General features: G+C 42.6%; 1 long non-coding RNA gene across 1 annotated transcript in view; it reads right to left on the bottom strand.

Moving 5' to 3' along the window:
- The window catches only part of LOC142363601 (uncharacterized), a 51,920-nt gene that overhangs the window by 3,225 nt on the left and 30,390 nt on the right, over positions 1-18,305 (bottom strand). Inside the window, exon 2 of the long non-coding RNA XR_012765854.1 lies at positions 16,416-16,466. This is a non-coding gene — a long non-coding RNA (uncharacterized LOC142363601). The remainder of the gene's footprint in view (positions 1-16,415; positions 16,467-18,305) is intronic.

Here is an 18,305-nt window from a genome sequence, read left to right as displayed (position 1 = left end):
AGTGCAATACCATTTGCTCCACGTTTTGCATGTTCTGGACTGCCTCTGCTGGGAAGCAATGGATCAGCCTTCTCATCATGCTCCCTCTCTGCCCCCAGGCTTACTGGAGAAATTAATGACCCAAGCAAGGAACTAAATCAATTGAATCAAAGATATAGACTTCTTTAGAGAATGCCAGTGTCAGCTGGAGCCGATGGAGCCAGCTCCATTTATTGGCCCATGCACACTATGCAGTAAAACACGCAGCAGTGACACCAGCTTGAACCAAAATGCCAGACCATAGTATCCTCAGTCGCCAGGGAAGACTGGGTCCAAGCCTGCCTTTAATGAACCCAGCTTTCCCTCAGCATTGACTGAACCCCTTCGTCGCTCTGCTGGAGGAACTCCTCTGCTGAAGGGGCAGAAAGAGCCATGGTAACAGCACTGTAGCAACAGAGGTGGTTCCTGGCCCCCTGAAGGAAGCTGCTATGTTGTTGTCACCACTGGCCTAAGGCCATTTCCATAATCCAGCGTTTCTGTACCTGAACTGGGAATGGGAAAGCCTGAATGCAACTGGTCAAGAGCTCTCTAGATTCCAGAGTGACACATTTCTGCACACAGTAAAGGCTCTTCTTGTCAAGTATTACACACAGTGCTGGATTTGATCCATAAAGCAACAGGCAAGTCAGGGTTGAAACCTGAAGTAATGCATGAAGTAATGAGTTAACTCCTAAGCATGTTTTTCAGCTTTATCCCTAAATATCCAAACCCCCTCCCTCCTATAGCTCTGTGCATATAACTATGTACGCAGACACTCCCCTCCCATACAACATTTGTCTATAAACACAAATTTGAAGTTGTATTTAACATATTCATACTATTCTCTGTGCTACTAAAAGATAAAATATTGAAAGATACCCAAGGAAATTATAATGGTCAGAGATTGTATTACTGTCCTACCTCTTGTGTTCTCACAATTATGACAAATTTCTCTGGAATGTGCCAGCGAAGGACAGAATAAGTGAGGAACACTTATCACTGAGGCTTCACCAATTGTCATTTCATCTCCCTCCCTCCCCCATCTCTTTTCTTGGATCCTCCTCTTCTTGTGTTTTTTTCCCCCCTTCCCACTTGTCTCCTCACAGGATATGAGTAACTGCCACTGAAGTCAAACCGAGTTACTCACTTCCTCCGTCAGCGAACTCAGATCCCTAAAGTATACATTCTGCAGAATCACACAAACATTTGCATGCCTGGTCTGAAGTGGGAATGAGCTCCGAGAGAACAGCCTTGTAAGGTCTCTAGCACTTCATGGGTTGAAACGGGTGGGAAAAAACACCAAAATGCTGTTTCATGGAGTATTTTTGTGTCTGGAGAATGAACAGTCATACAGAAGCGAACCTTTAAAAGCTGATGTTATGATACAAATTCTGTGGCTTGGTGGAAAAAAAGAGTACAATCTTATATTTACTTAGAGGTTTCTTATCAGTTCTTGTTCCACCTACGTTGCTTTGCCCAGGAAATTGCTCTGACATAAAGAATTACACTGGAGTTTAGTGGGCACAAAGTTTTGTATTTACAAAAAAAGTATTACCAGAGTTAGAAATATGGCCAAATCAGATTGTCCTATCCGAATAGTCCCAGTCATCCATGGTCTTTAGAGCTTGTTAGGAATGTCCCAGAGTACTCATCTGGACTTGAATCTCTGTTGTGTCTGTACAGGGATGAGCCTAAAGCCCAGCTAGAGTGAACTTTGCACTCCAAGCAGACTGAGTGCATCTTTATATATTTACTCACAATTTCCTCTTGACTTACGAACCTCTCTGAACCATGGCCTTATGACCCCTTCTGAACATACTGTAGAGCTGATACGAAGTAACAGCTAGTGCTTACTGTTAGTCCTGCTGCGTCTCCAGGGAGCAGCCTGGAAATCTGGCTGATGATCACGGTAGGAGCTGTTTGAAGATAACACTGCCTCACGCCTGCATGTGCTTGTGGCAGGACTTCAAATAACTCTTTTAACTCGAGGCCTTGGATGAAGACTGGAGTTGAGAAAGACAACCTCTCAAGATAGTTTCCTTACATGGAAAACTCCCATTTGGCTGACCCTGCAGGCAATAAAACACTTAAGCCTGTAGTAGCACTTGTGGTTATGTTTTCAATGCTAAACTAGGTCCCACGAAAAAACACAGGCACTGTTACAGAAACCATCCACCCTTGGTGTCACTGGATCATATGCCAAACTGCAAGGACAAACCAGACACCTTTCCATCCTACAGAAAAATGGGGTTTTCTGCTGGGCTGCTTCTCCACTCCTGAAACTACGCTTACTGCCTTCAGCCTTGCAAGTTTTACTTTAAGATACCTTTCTCCCTGTCCATCTTTTTAAGATTTCCTTTTCTTTCCCTGCTTCTGCATTGTTTGCTATTCAGACTATTTTGAGTCTCTGAATGTGAGAGACTGTTGAGAGACCTCTGCACAAAAAGCTGAATTTCAACACCCCTGTGAGCAGAGTCAAAGCAAGTGATGACTTCAGGTATGAGGACTCGGACACAAAGAAGGATGCTGCCTCTGTCCCGCCACAGGGCCATGAGAAAATCTGTGGGCTCGGGGTAGAGGAGGGGTGGAGACAAAATAAACGTCTAAATTGCCATTCTGATAAGACCTGTCTCTGCACTTGTTGCAGCCAGAGGTAAGCCCCAGTAACTGCAATGTACAGGATAAGAGCATAGAAAGGAAACAAGTTTTCACTGTCAGAGTGACTGAAAAGCGCAGTGTATGGAAGAAACACATACAACACAAAAGACTTCTCTTTTATTCCTGGCTTCGCAAAAAAGGGGAGATCATGATACAACTGTCAGAAACTCCAGGTGTTTGTAAGAGTTTTGGTGCTCCGAGAGGTTGTTCCCCTGGAGAAAATCCTCAGTATTCCTGCAAATCCAGCTGGAGTGAATTAAGCCTGCTAGAAAGAAAGCGCAGAAAAGCCGTGCCCACCGGTTGGCTCCAGGGTCCAGCAGAGACGCCAAGCAGTTGTCTGGGGGCTTCACTGATGTCTCATAGCAATGTCTGAAAATGCTGCTGTTGTCAGCCTTGGTTTCTGCCAAAGGAGGAAAGTCTCCTTACAGAGCCTCCTATACGGAGTCTCCTTTTTCTGTCATCTATTCACTTGCTCACTTGTGCAGCTTAGACTGCTTCACCCTTCAAAATAGCATCTGCTTTTGGGGAATGCTGTCAGGCTCCCAAAATCTCTGCCGTAAGTACTGCCAGAACTGGCTCCGACCTTTGCCTCGTCCTGCCCAAAGGAAGAACTGCCAGATCAGAGCTGAGAGGGACTTGCAGTGCAACACAGAAGAAGGTTTTCACATCTCTTCCCTTTCATTCAGGGTTAAATCCCAGCCTTGAGGAAGTCAGAGGCTAAAGTACCTTCAACCCTCCCCAAGCACATCTTGCCAGGACCTTTCGCCATGTACCTACACTGATGACCACTGTTTGCCTCAAAGAAAAGGCTTCTTAACAAATCTTTTTATCTTACTTAGAGGTTGATCATACTAGTTCTTTTCCTGGTACAAAATCATATTAAAAAGAAAAATCTTGGAAAAGTCATTGCAGCCTTTTTTTTTTGTTTGTTTGTTTGTGGGAGGAAGGAGAGCCACCCTGTTGGCAAACCTTGATTTTTGTTTCCCTCCTAAAAATATTTTTCTTTGCCTTAGTTTTTGTTATGTTTCAAACCTTTTCAATAAAAACCTCTTTAGTGTTATCCATAGTCAAAGCACTAAAGACTTTTTTTTTCTCCATAACACTGTTCATTGATTTGTATCTTGAAATGGTCTGAAGCACACCAGAGAAGGAGGCTGGGAGGGACAAAGGAAGGGGCAGAAAAGAGAATTAAAAAGACCAGAAAGAGATTGGGCACTTTGAGGATCCAAAAATTCCTGAATTCTAATAATTCCATCTCTGCCACAGGTTATCTAGCTAGGCGATATGAGAAGCGAAAAGACTGCCTATTTCAGGCTATATACTGAGGTTTACGTTGGGAAAAAAGCAATAACTGAGAACAAACAGACAGCAAATACTTGAGGAAACATCTGGGAATAAAGATGTCTGTGCTGAAGATGTGATTCGCTAGCTCCTTCAGGGAGAAGCTAGGAAAAGGGTATTTCTGATACTTCCCAGAAATGTCTCAGTAAAGCCAGATATTTGACATTTTATTCTTATAATTTCTGAACACGAAAGCCTGTGGGAAAAACGGATATTTACCTTTGCTAGATTTTCTCTGTCAGAAAGAAGAGTGCCTGTATGTGTGTGTGTGTGCGTGTGTGTATATATATAGCCACAAGTCCAATTTGCTTTTAACCTTGAAGGTCACCATTAAGCAAAGATCATGGCCACAATATTAAGTTATATTTAGGGACAGAAACACAACAAAGGAACAGGATAGCCTGTATTTTGTCAATGTCTGTGACATCTTTATTACCTATTTGTTATTGCTGTCTTATGAGAAAGTGTACATTATTATTCTCTACACCATCTTCATTCCACATGCTTCAAAACCAGTTAAATGTAAAATTTCAGATTAGCTGTGGAAAAGTCTGCACATGTCTGAAGCAATTTTCCTTCCAGCCCACCATTTGTCACTGTCTGGGAGATAAAGTGGGGTTGAGATGCTACTTGACCTCATCCTTTTGCTTCTTGGAATCCTTGACTAAGACCAGCCATGTGGGTTTTTAAACACTTTCACGGCTTATAAGTTATAAATTAATTTTCATTCTTTGTTTTCAAAGTCGGTATCAAGCTGTCACAAGAGTTATCGATAATTTCTGAACAAGCATCCATAAACAGCTCATTCCCACCCAACCCCTCCCCATGCCATGAGCCTTCCCGTGCTGGTTCAGCTGGTGCTCTGCATATTCCAGCCTTGAAAAGAAGTAGGTAACAATATGGCTGCTACTGAAGAGGCATGTTTACTGCTGCCCAATGAAAGACGCCCCTGAAGTCAAGAGAACATCACCAGAAAGGCAATGAAACTTTGTACTGATCTTGCAGGACTGCAGGAGAGTGCTCACCAGAAACAAGCACCCTGGATGGCCGTGCTTGCTCCCTTCGCCACTTATTGCATGCTGAGGCTGCCTGGATCTTGTCTCGTCATCTACGTAGCTTCTTTCTTCAAGTGAGGAAGAAGATAGTGCATAAGAGTTAGTTGAACGGCAGCAATTGCCTCAGCCAGATGTTGCCAAAACAAATGCTGGCTTGCTGCAGTTCTGGTTTTCTCTTTTGACTTGCTCTTTGTTTGCTAAATTTGTTTATCCATAGTTGGAGCCAAGAAACCCTGGACATCTCTTCACATCACAGCCGTGCCGCAGGGCATCCTTACTAGTTTCACATGGAAACTTGTGAGGTTTTGACAAATACTCAGAAGTGATACGAAGCCCCCAGAGTCAAGGGAAATATTCAGCTTGACTTGAATGGTTTTTCACTCCATTTGCAACTAGGAAATTGAGAGTCAGATTTCAGATTTACTGAGCTAAAGAATCCCTGTGCATCCACCCCTTTGGAGAGGGCACTTAACTGCTCCTCCTGCGGCGGCAGCTCCACAGGGACGAGGTAAGAATACTGATGTTGACGTTCCCTCACACAGATTTGAAAACACTAGAAAATTAGACTATTTTGCTGCCGAAGCGGCTACTTAGGCAAGCGGTATCTGCACTTTCAGTTTACATTTTTATGTGCCATTTTACCACCTGACTAGCTGCCCTCAAAACTAGCCTGTCCAAGTAAACACCGCACTGGTTTTCACAGTTGTATTTTTCTCTCTTTCCTGCATTTACACCAAAATACACCCAAAGTCAGCGCTACACAGGTCTTCTGGATTAGTCAGGAATTTGGGGTAAGGTCACTTCACTGCGTCAGAGCAGACATGCTTGATACAGGTGTCCTGGCACATTTCCAGACAAAGTTGTCATACACTTGATGGGCACTCAAGAGCTTGGCTTTGGGCGTTTGATATTGATCCTTCAGGGTCTAAAAGTTTAGGAAGACAATTGAGATCAGATGTGATGGTTTTCTGCTATTTTAATATGATCTGCAGGTAAGACTGCATCTGAAGACTTCCTTCTCTCATTCGGTAAAGGAGGCAGAAATGGGTTTGGGTGTGTCGTTAGTTGGCCACATGTTTGTAAAACAGATAAATGTGTAGTCACTCTTTCTGATAGGAAATGCACCCTTCCCATCACTCCATAACCTGCTCCCGGGCTTCAGGGAAACTGTAAAAATATGACAAAGGTCATTTATTTAATTTTGCCTTCTCTGGCTGATACCAGGCTGAACTGACTTTTCTACACCTCTGTTACTCCTGCTGCCCTCTGAACTGCAGTTGTACCTGTAAGAAGAGCTTGTGCCTGATTATGCGGAAAATATCAGCCACTTAAACAATTTGTCCTCTCAAGAAAGATTTCTAGTCCAAAATGTTTCAGTGTCATTACAGGTCCTATTTCTCTCCTGTTTCCTTGTTTGCAGTGCACAAACGGTGACCTCATGCGTGCCGGGACAAACAGATTTCTTAGTCATCTTGCCTAAGATTTCTGAGGCACTGGCTCAATACCATTTACTAAATGTAGGCTAGCTAGATCCCCTTATCAGAATAAAATCCTCAGCTCTGGTCTTTCAACTGACTTTTCCTTTTTAACAAGTAACATAGAAAATGCGGCTTGCAGGCATGTCCAAAGGGAGAAAATAGAAAGGATCATAAACTCTGGCAGACTGTCGTGGTTTAACCTGGCAGCTGGCAACTAGGACCCAACAGTGGGATGGGGAGGAGAATGGACAGAAGTTAAAACTCGTGGGTTGAGATAAAGACAGCTTAATAAGACAACAAAGGAAGGAATAATGATAATAATGAAGCATATGCAAAATGAGCAATACACAATACAATTTTTCTCACCACCCGATGACCAATTGTGGTCTGTCCCCAAGCAGTGCGGAACCCACGGAACTCCCAGAATTTGTGGATCTTGGGGATCCCTGCCCTCCAGCCACCTCCCATTTATATACTGAGCGTGACATCCATGGCATGGAGTATTTCTGCTGGCCAGCTTGGGCTAGCTGCCTGGCTGTGCTCCCTTCCAGCTCTTGTACACCTGCTCAGTAGCCAAACATGGGAAACTGAAAACAAAGGTCCTTGATTTCTAAGGGATAGTCTTCCTTCTAGGGGATATTAAATCTCAACTCAGGTTGCTTCAAAGGTGTAGTTAGGAATATAACCTGACCCTTCGAATTGTTTTACAGTTATATCTGTGACTATCATCCACCCCCCTAGACTTTTAAATGTTTACTTCTCCACTGAAATATCGGATTAATATTATGTTATTTATCTCTTCTTCTATAGCAACAGGTAAACTTTCGAAATGTCAGTGACATACACACATATGGAGTAATTACTATTTATCCTTAAATCCTGCTGTCAGAAAATAATGCATATTTTACTAAAACGTCATTTTTCTGAAAATACCTTAAGAGGTCTTCATCATTTCTGTGCCAGAAATAAACAGACAAAAGGCCCCTTTGAGTGGTGTGTTACTCATTTTAAAGAGCCGGTAGAAAACTGACATACTTCCTTATTTATCTTTGGGAAGAAACAATTTCCTCAGGTACTGCAGCAGAAAATACAGTGCCACATTATGCAAGGGAGTTTCCATTTAAAATAATTGAGTACTTCAAATTCACTCTCTTGCTCATTCAATAAAACACTCAGTAATTCTAAAGCTGGAAAAGGCCATTAGTATAATCTTCTCTGATCCTCTCCAATAACACAGGCAACTAAACTTCATCCAGTTTCCCTCACTAATGCATTTTTTGGTTAAAGCGTATTTTCAGAAAAGGATCTAGTCTTGATTTAAAAACTTCTAGAAGAGAATTTGCTGTGTCCCATGTTAGTCTGTTCCAATGCATAGCTGTGCTCAAAGACATATATTTTAATTTACGTATCAGCCATTTGGTTTGGTTTATGCCTTGCCCCACTAAAGGGAAGGATGAGCTCATCTTTCAGTTATATATAGTTGAGTCTAATAAGATTTTATTATAAAAGTAGGAAGACTCAAAGTTTCAAAACTACAGAAGCAGCTTAGGAGAAAAGCAAAGAAGGAAAAAAACAGCCTCTGGTAAAGCTATTTGTCAGAAGCATCTAGAGTAAACGCACTTCAGTTGTAGATCAGACCATGCCATTAGGAGGGCAGAGTTCTGCGGTCTTCACTAAGACAAAGCATCCATCAGTTTTTGATGGGAATTTCAGATTTGTAGTGACTGATCAAGGATTATGACACAGCTTTCCATATTTAAATATGTTTAAAATGTTCCTGCAAGTGCCATATACTTTTAATTTCCCTTCTAATAGTATTTTTTCTTATTCCATTATTCTAACTGCATAAGCTACTGCAGTTAAAGACATTTAGTAATCTGCCTTTCTTGACAGAAACTTCACAGTATCAAAGAAAAGGTTTTATTACAGGTTCAGCATAGCTCTTGAAGTGTTTTTCTGCTAAAGACATGACTTCTTGTGGAAATGTTTTCCTGAATCAAAGACTTAATCCCTTATATGTTGAAGCCTGACTGATAGGCAAATGTAGTGTTGTGATCCCAGGCTCTCAGATAAGATCGTGCATGAAGTAACACTGCAAATACCTCCCATACTGTGGCTCTTCATGTAGGGCAAGACCAGGGTGGATCTGGGTGCCTACATTTTTATTTCCAAAGGGCAGAATTTCCCTGACGTTCCTCTCCCACCCAGCCAGAGCTCTGCTCTCCTCCTCCGCAGCACCTTCAGCTCTTCCACTGGGGTGGGAAACCCACAGTGTGAGTGAGCAGGAGGCAGCAGGACACGGCTCCAGGCTTGCTGGGTTGGAGCTGTTTAGGTGACTGAGGCCGCTGTTCCACCTTGCTGGGTCAGGAGGGTTTGGGACAGCCTTGTGGAGGGGCACGACAAGGGTAAACGTGTTTATACCCATGTCACAGAATTACAGAATCACAGAATGTTCGGGGTTGGAAGCGACCTCTGTGGGCCATCCAGTCCAACCCCCTTGCCGAAGTAGGGTCACCTACAGCAGGCTGCACAGGACCTTGTCCAGGCGGGTCTTGAATATCTCCAGAGAAGGAGACTCCACAACCTCCCTGGGCAGCCTGTTCCAGTGCTCCGTCACCCTCAGAGGGAAGAAGTTCTTCCTCATGTTCAGACGGAACTTCCTCTGCTTCAGTTTGTGCCCATTGCCCCTTGTCCTGTCGCTGGGCACCACTGAAAAGAGTCTGGCCCCATCCTCCCCACACTGCAAGGCTTCTCTGGGTGACCTGTCACCACTCCTGCCTTCAGCCTGTCCTAGAACCTCTCCTGCCATGTCCCGTCTCTGCCCCACGCAGCCCCGTTCGGCAGGACTTGGCTGGGTCCGCAGTCCTCGTGCTGAAGGTGGAAAGCACAAGGCACAGAGAAAAACCTGGCAGGACTGGAAGCAAAACCATTTGCCCTCTCTCAGAGGGCTGCTCTTAGGTCAGTGGGAGCACGGCATATCATTTCAGTGTCTTCAGGGGTGAAATACTAATCTAGTACACGTAGAGAAACAGCAGCTGCTCGATGCCTTTTTCAAAATGTGTGGTTGTAAGGCAAATTAATGGAAGAATTTCTAGCTCTAAGATGCCTTCTTTATCTTAAAAAAGGTGGATATTCTGTCTAAAATGTTTGTTTATGTTTTTCATCTTTTTGTCATCTAATTTCACAGTTAACAGCACCCATAATACGTATCCCAGAGTGACCACGTCTCTTTCAACATCAGTGCAACTGCATAGCAGTAAGGGGTGTTTTCTCGAGAAATTCTCTGATGATGAAAGGGAAGGTGAGGCTTGCTGTTTCTGCCTGCCAAGAGATCCAGTAATAAAGCATGAAATCAGTTTTCCCCTGGAAAAATTATCTTTGCCGGTATTCTGGTAAAATGAAAAGTCACTAACAGGTTTGCCTCTCAGAAACTAAACAGTGATACAGCTAACTAGAAAAGGAGGCAATATCTTTGACTTTTGAGCAGCACAGCATGTATCTACTGTGCTTGGATTTCTATGTAGAAACACATGAAAAAGTGTCATTATTGGGTTCACAGTCACTGAATGATCTTCAATCTAACAGTTAAATATTTCAACATTTTCCAGTATTGGAAACTGCAAAGGCAGTTTCTTTTCACCACTGAACAGAGGAGTAGACATTTTTTCTACAGCCTCAATTAAACAGATGCTGATGGAGGATGAGAAGACTTTTGATGTTAAGGCATGTTCTGGCAGCAGTCCTAGTCCTCACCAGTTGATTTTAGCAAATGGGAAATAAATCTGCAGAATGAGAATTTCCAGAAATGTATTTAACTGTGTCACTGGAATGAGCTTCCAATAGGCTTTTTACCATATTGGCAGACCAAAGGCAACCCTTTTGTGACTCATGTTCTGTTTCTGAAAGCACAGCATATCTTAGCCCATGCAAGAGCTTCACAAGAGATGTCCTCCAAAATTCAAGACACTTATCAAAGCATAAACAAGAGCAGGACACAAACATTACAAGTTACATGGTGGCCTGGCCCTTGTAAGCAAATTCGGGCCTTAATAGGAGTCTGGAAGGGTATAAGCTGCAAAAACAACATAAAAATAATGATGTTTATAAATCATTCTGACAGTGGCATGTTGCAACATAGCTGGTATGTTTTTTTCTTCAGAAAGGGCTTGCACTCATTATCCAAGTCAGTGATTTTTGCAGATATATTCATTTGGCTCCATTTCCCCATACTTTACCTACATGCCAAAATAAATGCTTGCCAAAGATAAATTCATAGATCTGGCATGCTAGGAGGAGTCTCAGGAGATCATCTCATCCACTTCTGCGCTGAAGCAGGCTATAAGTATCTGGACACCATCACTGATACTTTTATCTGCTTCACTTTAAGAAATCGATACCCTTGGGTACTATGTCCTAACATTTTGCCACACTGTCAGATAGAAAGACCTACCTAATATCCTGCCTAAATCTTTTAGGTGAAGGTGAAACTGATTCTTTCTTGCCCTTCACTTAACGGACATGCGAAGTAATTTGCAGTTGTTGCCCCATCTGCGTCAATCCCTTCCAAACTGCTGGGCCGTTTTTCAGTCTTCTCTTTTCAATCCAGTGCCTTCACCTTCTGTTTTATGAGTCACATTTTCTACTCCTTTTATCATGCTTGTTGCTTTTCAGTGCTCTTCCCTCAGCTGTGTCTACTTACTGCTTCCAGCTGAGACAAAGGACTCCAGCTGGGACTTCACCACTAATTCACGAAGTGGAACAATCGCTACTGCTGCCTACATAAAGACAGATTTATTGTCAGACCAAAGCTCATCTCTTCCTTGGCAGTATTATTGACATATACCTAGTTTGAGCGCTGTAGTGTGGATCATAGTACCCCAGAATTGCAAGAGGATAGAGAGAGACTATATCTAGTGAATGATACCTAGAAATCTTCAAAAAATGTTTGTCTTGCTTGTTCTTTAAAAATATCCAGCAGGGGAGACTTCACGATCGTCGTAGACAATCTGTTCCAGTGCTTCACTGTCTTCACATTTAGATGTTAGGAGACAAAAATGCTATCTTAAATCATACTGTAGGGTCCAGTCAGAAAAATCTTCCTCTTCTGTTGTGATGCAGCCTAGCCAATAACTTCCAATTTTGTGCTTGCCTGCTCAATTTCGCCTTCCTAAGGAGGAAGACTTTTGTATTTGTCTTTGCTGAATTTCGGCTGTTTTGATTTCAGATTGTCTCTAATTTTTCAAGCATGTGTTGAATTCTGATGCTCATGTCTGAAGTACTTGCAACCTTGACCTATGCCACTCCCATTCACTACTGTTATGACTGTAGTCTCTCATTGGTCTTCCAAATCGTCAAGAGAAAGGGTGAACAGGGCCAGGTCCAGAACAGAGCACCACTAAACTTCAACTGAAATTTGACAGCAAAGAGCTGATGAGTTCCATTTGAGAGGAACTTTCCAACAATTGCACATCTTTCTCCTTATGATCACATCGACAGGGTATTCCATTAGTTTCCTTGTGGTAATGTCATGGAGAAGTGGCAGTAATGTCACTGGGATTGAGATTATATCATCACATTAGTTGTTACCCCCTTTTTTCCCCTCTAGGCCACTTAATCTGCCAAAGGCAGAAGATAAACAGGCTTGACATGACCTATTCTCAACAATCCTTGTTTCCTATCTATTTGATCAGCTTATAACCATTTAGGTACTAACAAACTAATTTTTTTAACGGCCTATTCCAGAACCTTCTCAGGGATCAAAGTTACACTGTCAGGTCCAAAAGTTTGTAGAGTATCATCTCCCTTGGCATAAAAATACAGACAGAGCATGTGTTCATGGAGTTTCCAAAAACCTAGGATCAGAATACAGGTCTCCTTTCACACCTGAAACATTGCTACTGTTTGCTCAGAACTTCAGTTTCCACCATCAAATTGGTAACCTCATCAGAGGCTCAAGCTTGACAAGAGTGACATTTTCAGAGTTTTCCATTGCTAAGCGCCACGGACCATTTGCCAACTGTTATTCTCAAGGGTTTGTGACCGAACATAATAGATGCTAAAAGGGATCTTACACCAAATGACTAGACACTGCCCCAAATCAGACAGCCATGCCAGAATCTCCCTAAGCAAAATCACAAAAATATTTTTAAGAGGACAAAAAGTTATGTCTTTTCTTTTATTGCTCTGATCTTGGAATTGCTGATTTTTTTTGATTGAATCTTTCAACAATAAAACTGCAACTATGAGGGGGGTGGGAGGAAGCAGTGTGCTGGGTGGGATACCACATGCTGAATGGAAGCTTAAGATGCTACAGACGTTGCGACTATAACTCTTCCTGGTTATTCTACATGGAAAAAGAACTTTTTGTCCCCACTGTATCTTCCATATGAGTGCATTAGAAATGCTGAGCTATGTTCACATCATTTTCCAGGAAGCAGAAAGTATTATTACCCCTTTTTCACAGTCAGGAAAACATAAAGAGGCCTTGTTCAAGGTCAAAGTGAGTCAGCAGAGAGCACAGGATGAAACTAAGCTAGTCTCATGTTTTAATAACTAAGAAAATGCTCTCTTTTTTTTCTCCCTTTCAGACAGTGTTTCACCTGAGTAATCTTATCTGCAAGCCAGCAGAGCTCCTCAGAATTATATAGTTGAAATACTGGTGAGGGTCAAAGGGAAATGAGCTTTCTCACTGGACAACCACCTTGGTTAATTTTCTATTGATTTACAACACCCTACAGAAATGTTAGGGGGTATGGTGTGACTAATGGAAGGTTACTGAAGTTAGCTCTCATACAGAACATACTTTCTTCCAAAAATAGCTTTTTAAAATACAGATATCCCCTATAGAACCATTTATGAGGTGAAGAGTCCCCTATCTCCCCTTGCTTTTTTATTTTATTTAAAATATAATAAAAGGGAGAAAAATCAGCACTGTAGTGTGGCTAAGCTGCTTGTGATGTTGGTTCACAGAAAGTCTCAGCACGTGTCCACCACTCTGGAATCTGAGCAGGGACTCAGGTCTCCCTCAGACAAGTATCCATTGCTCCAGACAGTCATTAGGCCCTTGAACTGATGGGTGTCCTCACCTCAAATCACTACAGCTGGATGCTCCAGAGGAAAGCAGGCAAAAAGCCTATGACACACTGGACTGTGGGGACTGAAGGAGAATTTATAGACATGCTCTGAAATGTGTCTGAACAGCAAAGAAGTGACTGCATTTCTCTGCCTACAAACCAGTCATAGTCACATCAGTGAATGGACAGATTTTCTTACCTCATTCAAAAGAAAGAGGGATGTTTTTAAGGCAAGGACCTGTGTAGATGCATTCCGGTTTTTGGAATTTCTAAGACAGCCAAAGGCTATTGTGTAGATAAATATTCATTGGAAAAAATACACTGAAAGTACCATTAACCTTCTAAGCTATTGAGGATGCACAAGATAGAAACGACCCTGTGTCCATATAGAAAACAGAATAAAATAAGGTGCTTATGTGGCTGCATCTGAAACACATTGTAGTTGCCACTTTCATTCACAGGTTTGCATGTACAGCAACAAGCAGATGCTTGAAAAGTCAGGTGTATGGAAGAAACCTTATCTAGAATGCTTTGGCTGACAGATGAGAAACTCAAGGGAGATCTCCTGCAGCAGCATTAGGGAAGAAAACAGCTCACAAAGGCTCTTCACAAGGCCGGGGAACATAAAAGCAACAGCAAATTATCTGTGAAGCAGCAAAGCTTTTCCTCTTTTTTTCACTTCCATGTAATTATATGTTGTAATATTCCTTCTGTCTAAAGGTCATGGTGTGTTTATGCTCGTAAAACCAGGAAATGGCTTCTCTTTGAACCGGATGCAAACTTCTGCCAGTTATTCTATCTACAGGCTTGAAATATTAAAATGTGACAGCCCAAAAAGCTTGGAAACTTCAGACCTCTTCTCCACAAAAAGGAAATGGGAGAAGTGATCCACATCCTCAAAAACTCTTCTTCATCTGCTCACTGCCCGCCCCCCCCCGCCCACTCCGGGTTAGTTTACTTGCATCTTTGGGCACTAGTTTCCACAAGTCCAGGTACTATATGGTGAGATGTTGCACTCAGCGAAGTGGCAAAGCATGGCAATCATTCATCACATTCAGTGTTGTTTCTTTTGATGAAACACAGCAATTCATAAACTCTTTGGGGTAGAAATGGAGTTAGTTCTTGACTGATCCTTTGCAAATACTGTAATAAACAAAGGTCAGAGATAACAGTGAGACCCAAGGACACAGGGTGGGATGGAAAATGTATTCCAGGGTTGATAATCTATCCTGTTGAGATGGAGTGAGGGATGGAGAGAAAGCACTAGGCTAGACGTTGGTTTAATGCCTGGAAGATGCTGGCTAAGTTCCCATTTCTTGCACATGCTTGCTATGTGCCCTTACAAAGGTCACTTTGGACTAACTCCACAAACAGATACGTGCATCAAATGCCATTGCTGATCTAGGACTTAAGTCCTTCTGTACCTCAGTTACTTATCTGTAATTCCAGACAACAGTACTTCCCTATTTTAGTGTGGTGTTAGGAAGATAAATACATTAAAGATATTTAAATGCTGCAGTGAAAAGGGTCATGCAAGTAGCAAAGACAGAAAGAAATGAGCCTATATTTCTAATGCCTTGCAGGACTCGTGACTAGAGGCATGGGGAGAGCACAGGGACTGGAATTAAGGAAGAAAGAAATGAGACAGAAGACAGCTGCCAGTCCCCCCAGTATTCCTGGAGGGCAATAAGGGTGCTTAGTTTGAAAGATGACAGCAAAGTCAGTGTCTTCGAGAAAGTAGAAGACGGATGGGTTTATTCTGTGAGCAAGACAAAATCCTCCAAAATGCCTTGGCAGAAATCAAATGCTTTTCCCTATGGAACTGTGGCCGCTCCCTTGGCTATGGGCAATTGTGCTTTGACAGCTTTGTCTGTGAAAGGGGAGGGGTCCTTGCGGGTTTTATTTAATACCTCCATCTGCAGGTTAGCACCCTGTGATCACAGTTTTAACCTGCTACTATGCTTCTGGCATTATACCTCAAGAGGAGGGGTATAACGTGAGTAGGGGTTAGAAAAAGGCAGGGTTTGTTCCCACTAGACAAATTACTTTACTTTTCTCTGCCTTTCTTTCCTTGTTCCCAGCAGTGTCCTGGAAGACTGCAGTCTCCAAGGAGGAGAGATATCATAGCTTGACATCACTGGGTGCCTTGTTTCTAATTCCCTGGAGAACTGAAAGTGGCTGTTGCTGTCTGATGGCTGAAAAAAGGGCTTTGCTAAAATGTTAAGGCCCTTAGGTCTCCAGGACCACAGTAACTCTGCCAGAACTTCCATATGGTCTAAAAGGAAATGTTTTTTATGAAGGCTTTGCACTGGCCTTTCGAACAGTGTGTTTTACATCCATTCTTTCCATCATTTTCCTCCTGAGGAGAGCTGGGGGAGACCAGGCAGAACGCCCCACCTGCACTGGTCAACAGCATCACCCTTCTGAAAAGCTGGGCTGCACACAGTATGCCCGCACACCAACAGACCCTGGCACTCACGAAGAGACCCAGCCCAAAAAGGGTTACTCAGACATACCGCCACCCACTTCCCTCCTGAAAGGGAACTAGAACTTTGTACGTTGGCACTAGTTTTATTTGGGATTCTAATTACTGTATGGATATTGATTATCACTTAAAATGTGCAGCTCAAATGGACGATTGCCTCTGAATTGCTGTTACTGTAGTCACTTACAAGAAGTTCCACTTCCTTGTGAGATATAGTGTGAACCCACAGGGTTCATGGACAATGGGCACAAGGTCTTCCTTCTGGAAGGAGCCTACAGTATCCACTGGATAGAGCTTGAGTTTGTACCTTACATTCCTTAGAAGCAAAAGGATTCTCTTCTTCTACACAGCCCATCACCTAAAAAAGAAAGGACAGAAATAAATGGTTAAACAGCTGATATCATCATTATAAAAAAAAAAAAAAAAAAAAAAAAACGAAGAAAATGGTCATATTCGGTCGGCTTAAATACCACCAAGTGTCCTCATCTCGTGTTTCCTGCTGTCTGACTCAAGACACTCTCACTTTGCACTTCCCTCAGGCTTTCTGAATTGCTCTCCAGAGGCACTAAACCCACTACACGCACAGACATTTAGGTGGAATTTAGACTGGCTGGAATGGCCCAAAGCAATTTGAAAACACAAGTTAGAAGACAGAGCCACAGAAAAAGAAATGTTGTCCTTGTTTATTGATATTCTCTGTTCGTTGAAGACCTGGTATGGACTAACTAAAGGTCTCAGATTTCATGGGACACTATTTTCCTATAATTTTCATACGGAGTTTTTCTTGCTCTGCTATTTTTCATTTTGGGATCAGATCTTGGCAAAACCAGAAACAACTCTTATACAATACATGATATATTTTCACTTCATTCATAAATGAAACTCATCAACAGTTTTTTCATCCACAGAGTTCTCAATAGGTACTCCCAGAAAGGATCCTCACTCCCTTTCCATGCAACAAAGCAGGCTTCATAAATGCACCAGTATTTCAAAATATGTCCTATGGTGGGAGAGAAAGCATTCCTCTTCTTTCCTTTCCCAGCCATCATTCTTTTCCAATTCAGCTTTTATCTTGGGGAACAAAGCCTTCTGTATCTCACTCTTTTGAGCGAAAAAAGGAATGAATGTTCTACGGGCCTAAAACAAAATACATTGAAGGTTACATAAAGTCTCTCAAAACAATTCAACTAGCTTTGCATCACGCTTACCAAAGATAAGCATACGCAGTCTGTGTAACGAAAACAAATGAGCATCAGAATTTTAAGTCTCCGTCAACCCATCCAGTGAAACTCAATGAGGCAGCTGCTGTCAACTTCTTGACTAAGCTGAGCTAATAATGCTATCAAACAGGTGAGGAAATCAAGCCGCAGGTATGTTCTTTTTCTGAGTGGCATCAAAAATTGGCAGGGAAGAGCATCCTGGCACAAGTGCGTGAGCTGGAATACAATTAAGCTGGCTCCATAGCAGATCTACACTTTATCAGCAAGCTGCAGGTTTGACAGAGGCTCTTGCTTGACAGTGCGTCATAGTGGTGCCATCATCAGCGCCCTTGTGTCCAAGTGAATTATTAAAGCAGTATAGCCACATGAGTACATAGCAAAGAAGAGTAATTCTTTAGAAGATGGCTTTGTACAGAAAATGGTCCAGCTGTAGATTCTGTTGTGCTGGTCTGCTCCCAGGCAGGGCATGTGGTCTTCTACCTTGTAGTGACTGCACACAAAAGAGACGGCAAAATGACCAGGGTCTTGCTCTGTGATACCGTACCAGGGGGAAGAAGCTCCATCCTAAAAGAGCCCTGAGGCAGAGGAATGGCCAGGGTCCCAGTGGTTACCTGAGGAAAACATGGTGCAGGATGGGGTCTGCTGGGTTTAGGAATGACTTGCAAGAAAAAAAGCTCTGTTCTTCACAAAGTGGCTGTATGAAGCAGCAGCCAGCTCTCTTCATTTCCAAGTGTCTATCTGCTAGAACAAGTACCCAAGAAGAATGTCCTGCAGCTCTGTGTTGCTGCAGTACTCCTTCCTTGGATGAAGCTAGAAGCTGAAGGGTCCTGACTCACTTAAGTAAGAGCCCTCATGATGGGAACTGGTCATGAAAGATCCCATGGTAACTTCAGCTGGAAGAGGAACCTTGAATTACAGCTGATGATGGCATTGCCTATGCAGATTCCCTTCTCACCACTCTGCCCAGTTTCAAAAGC

Source organism: Opisthocomus hoazin, chromosome 1, assembly GCF_030867145.1.
Source record: "Opisthocomus hoazin isolate bOpiHoa1 chromosome 1, bOpiHoa1.hap1, whole genome shotgun sequence".
In the NCBI taxonomy this organism is placed as follows: domain Eukaryota; kingdom Metazoa; phylum Chordata; class Aves; order Opisthocomiformes; family Opisthocomidae; genus Opisthocomus; species Opisthocomus hoazin.
Note: the sequence above shows the minus strand (reverse complement) of the source record. Positions and strands in the feature narration are given on the sequence as shown.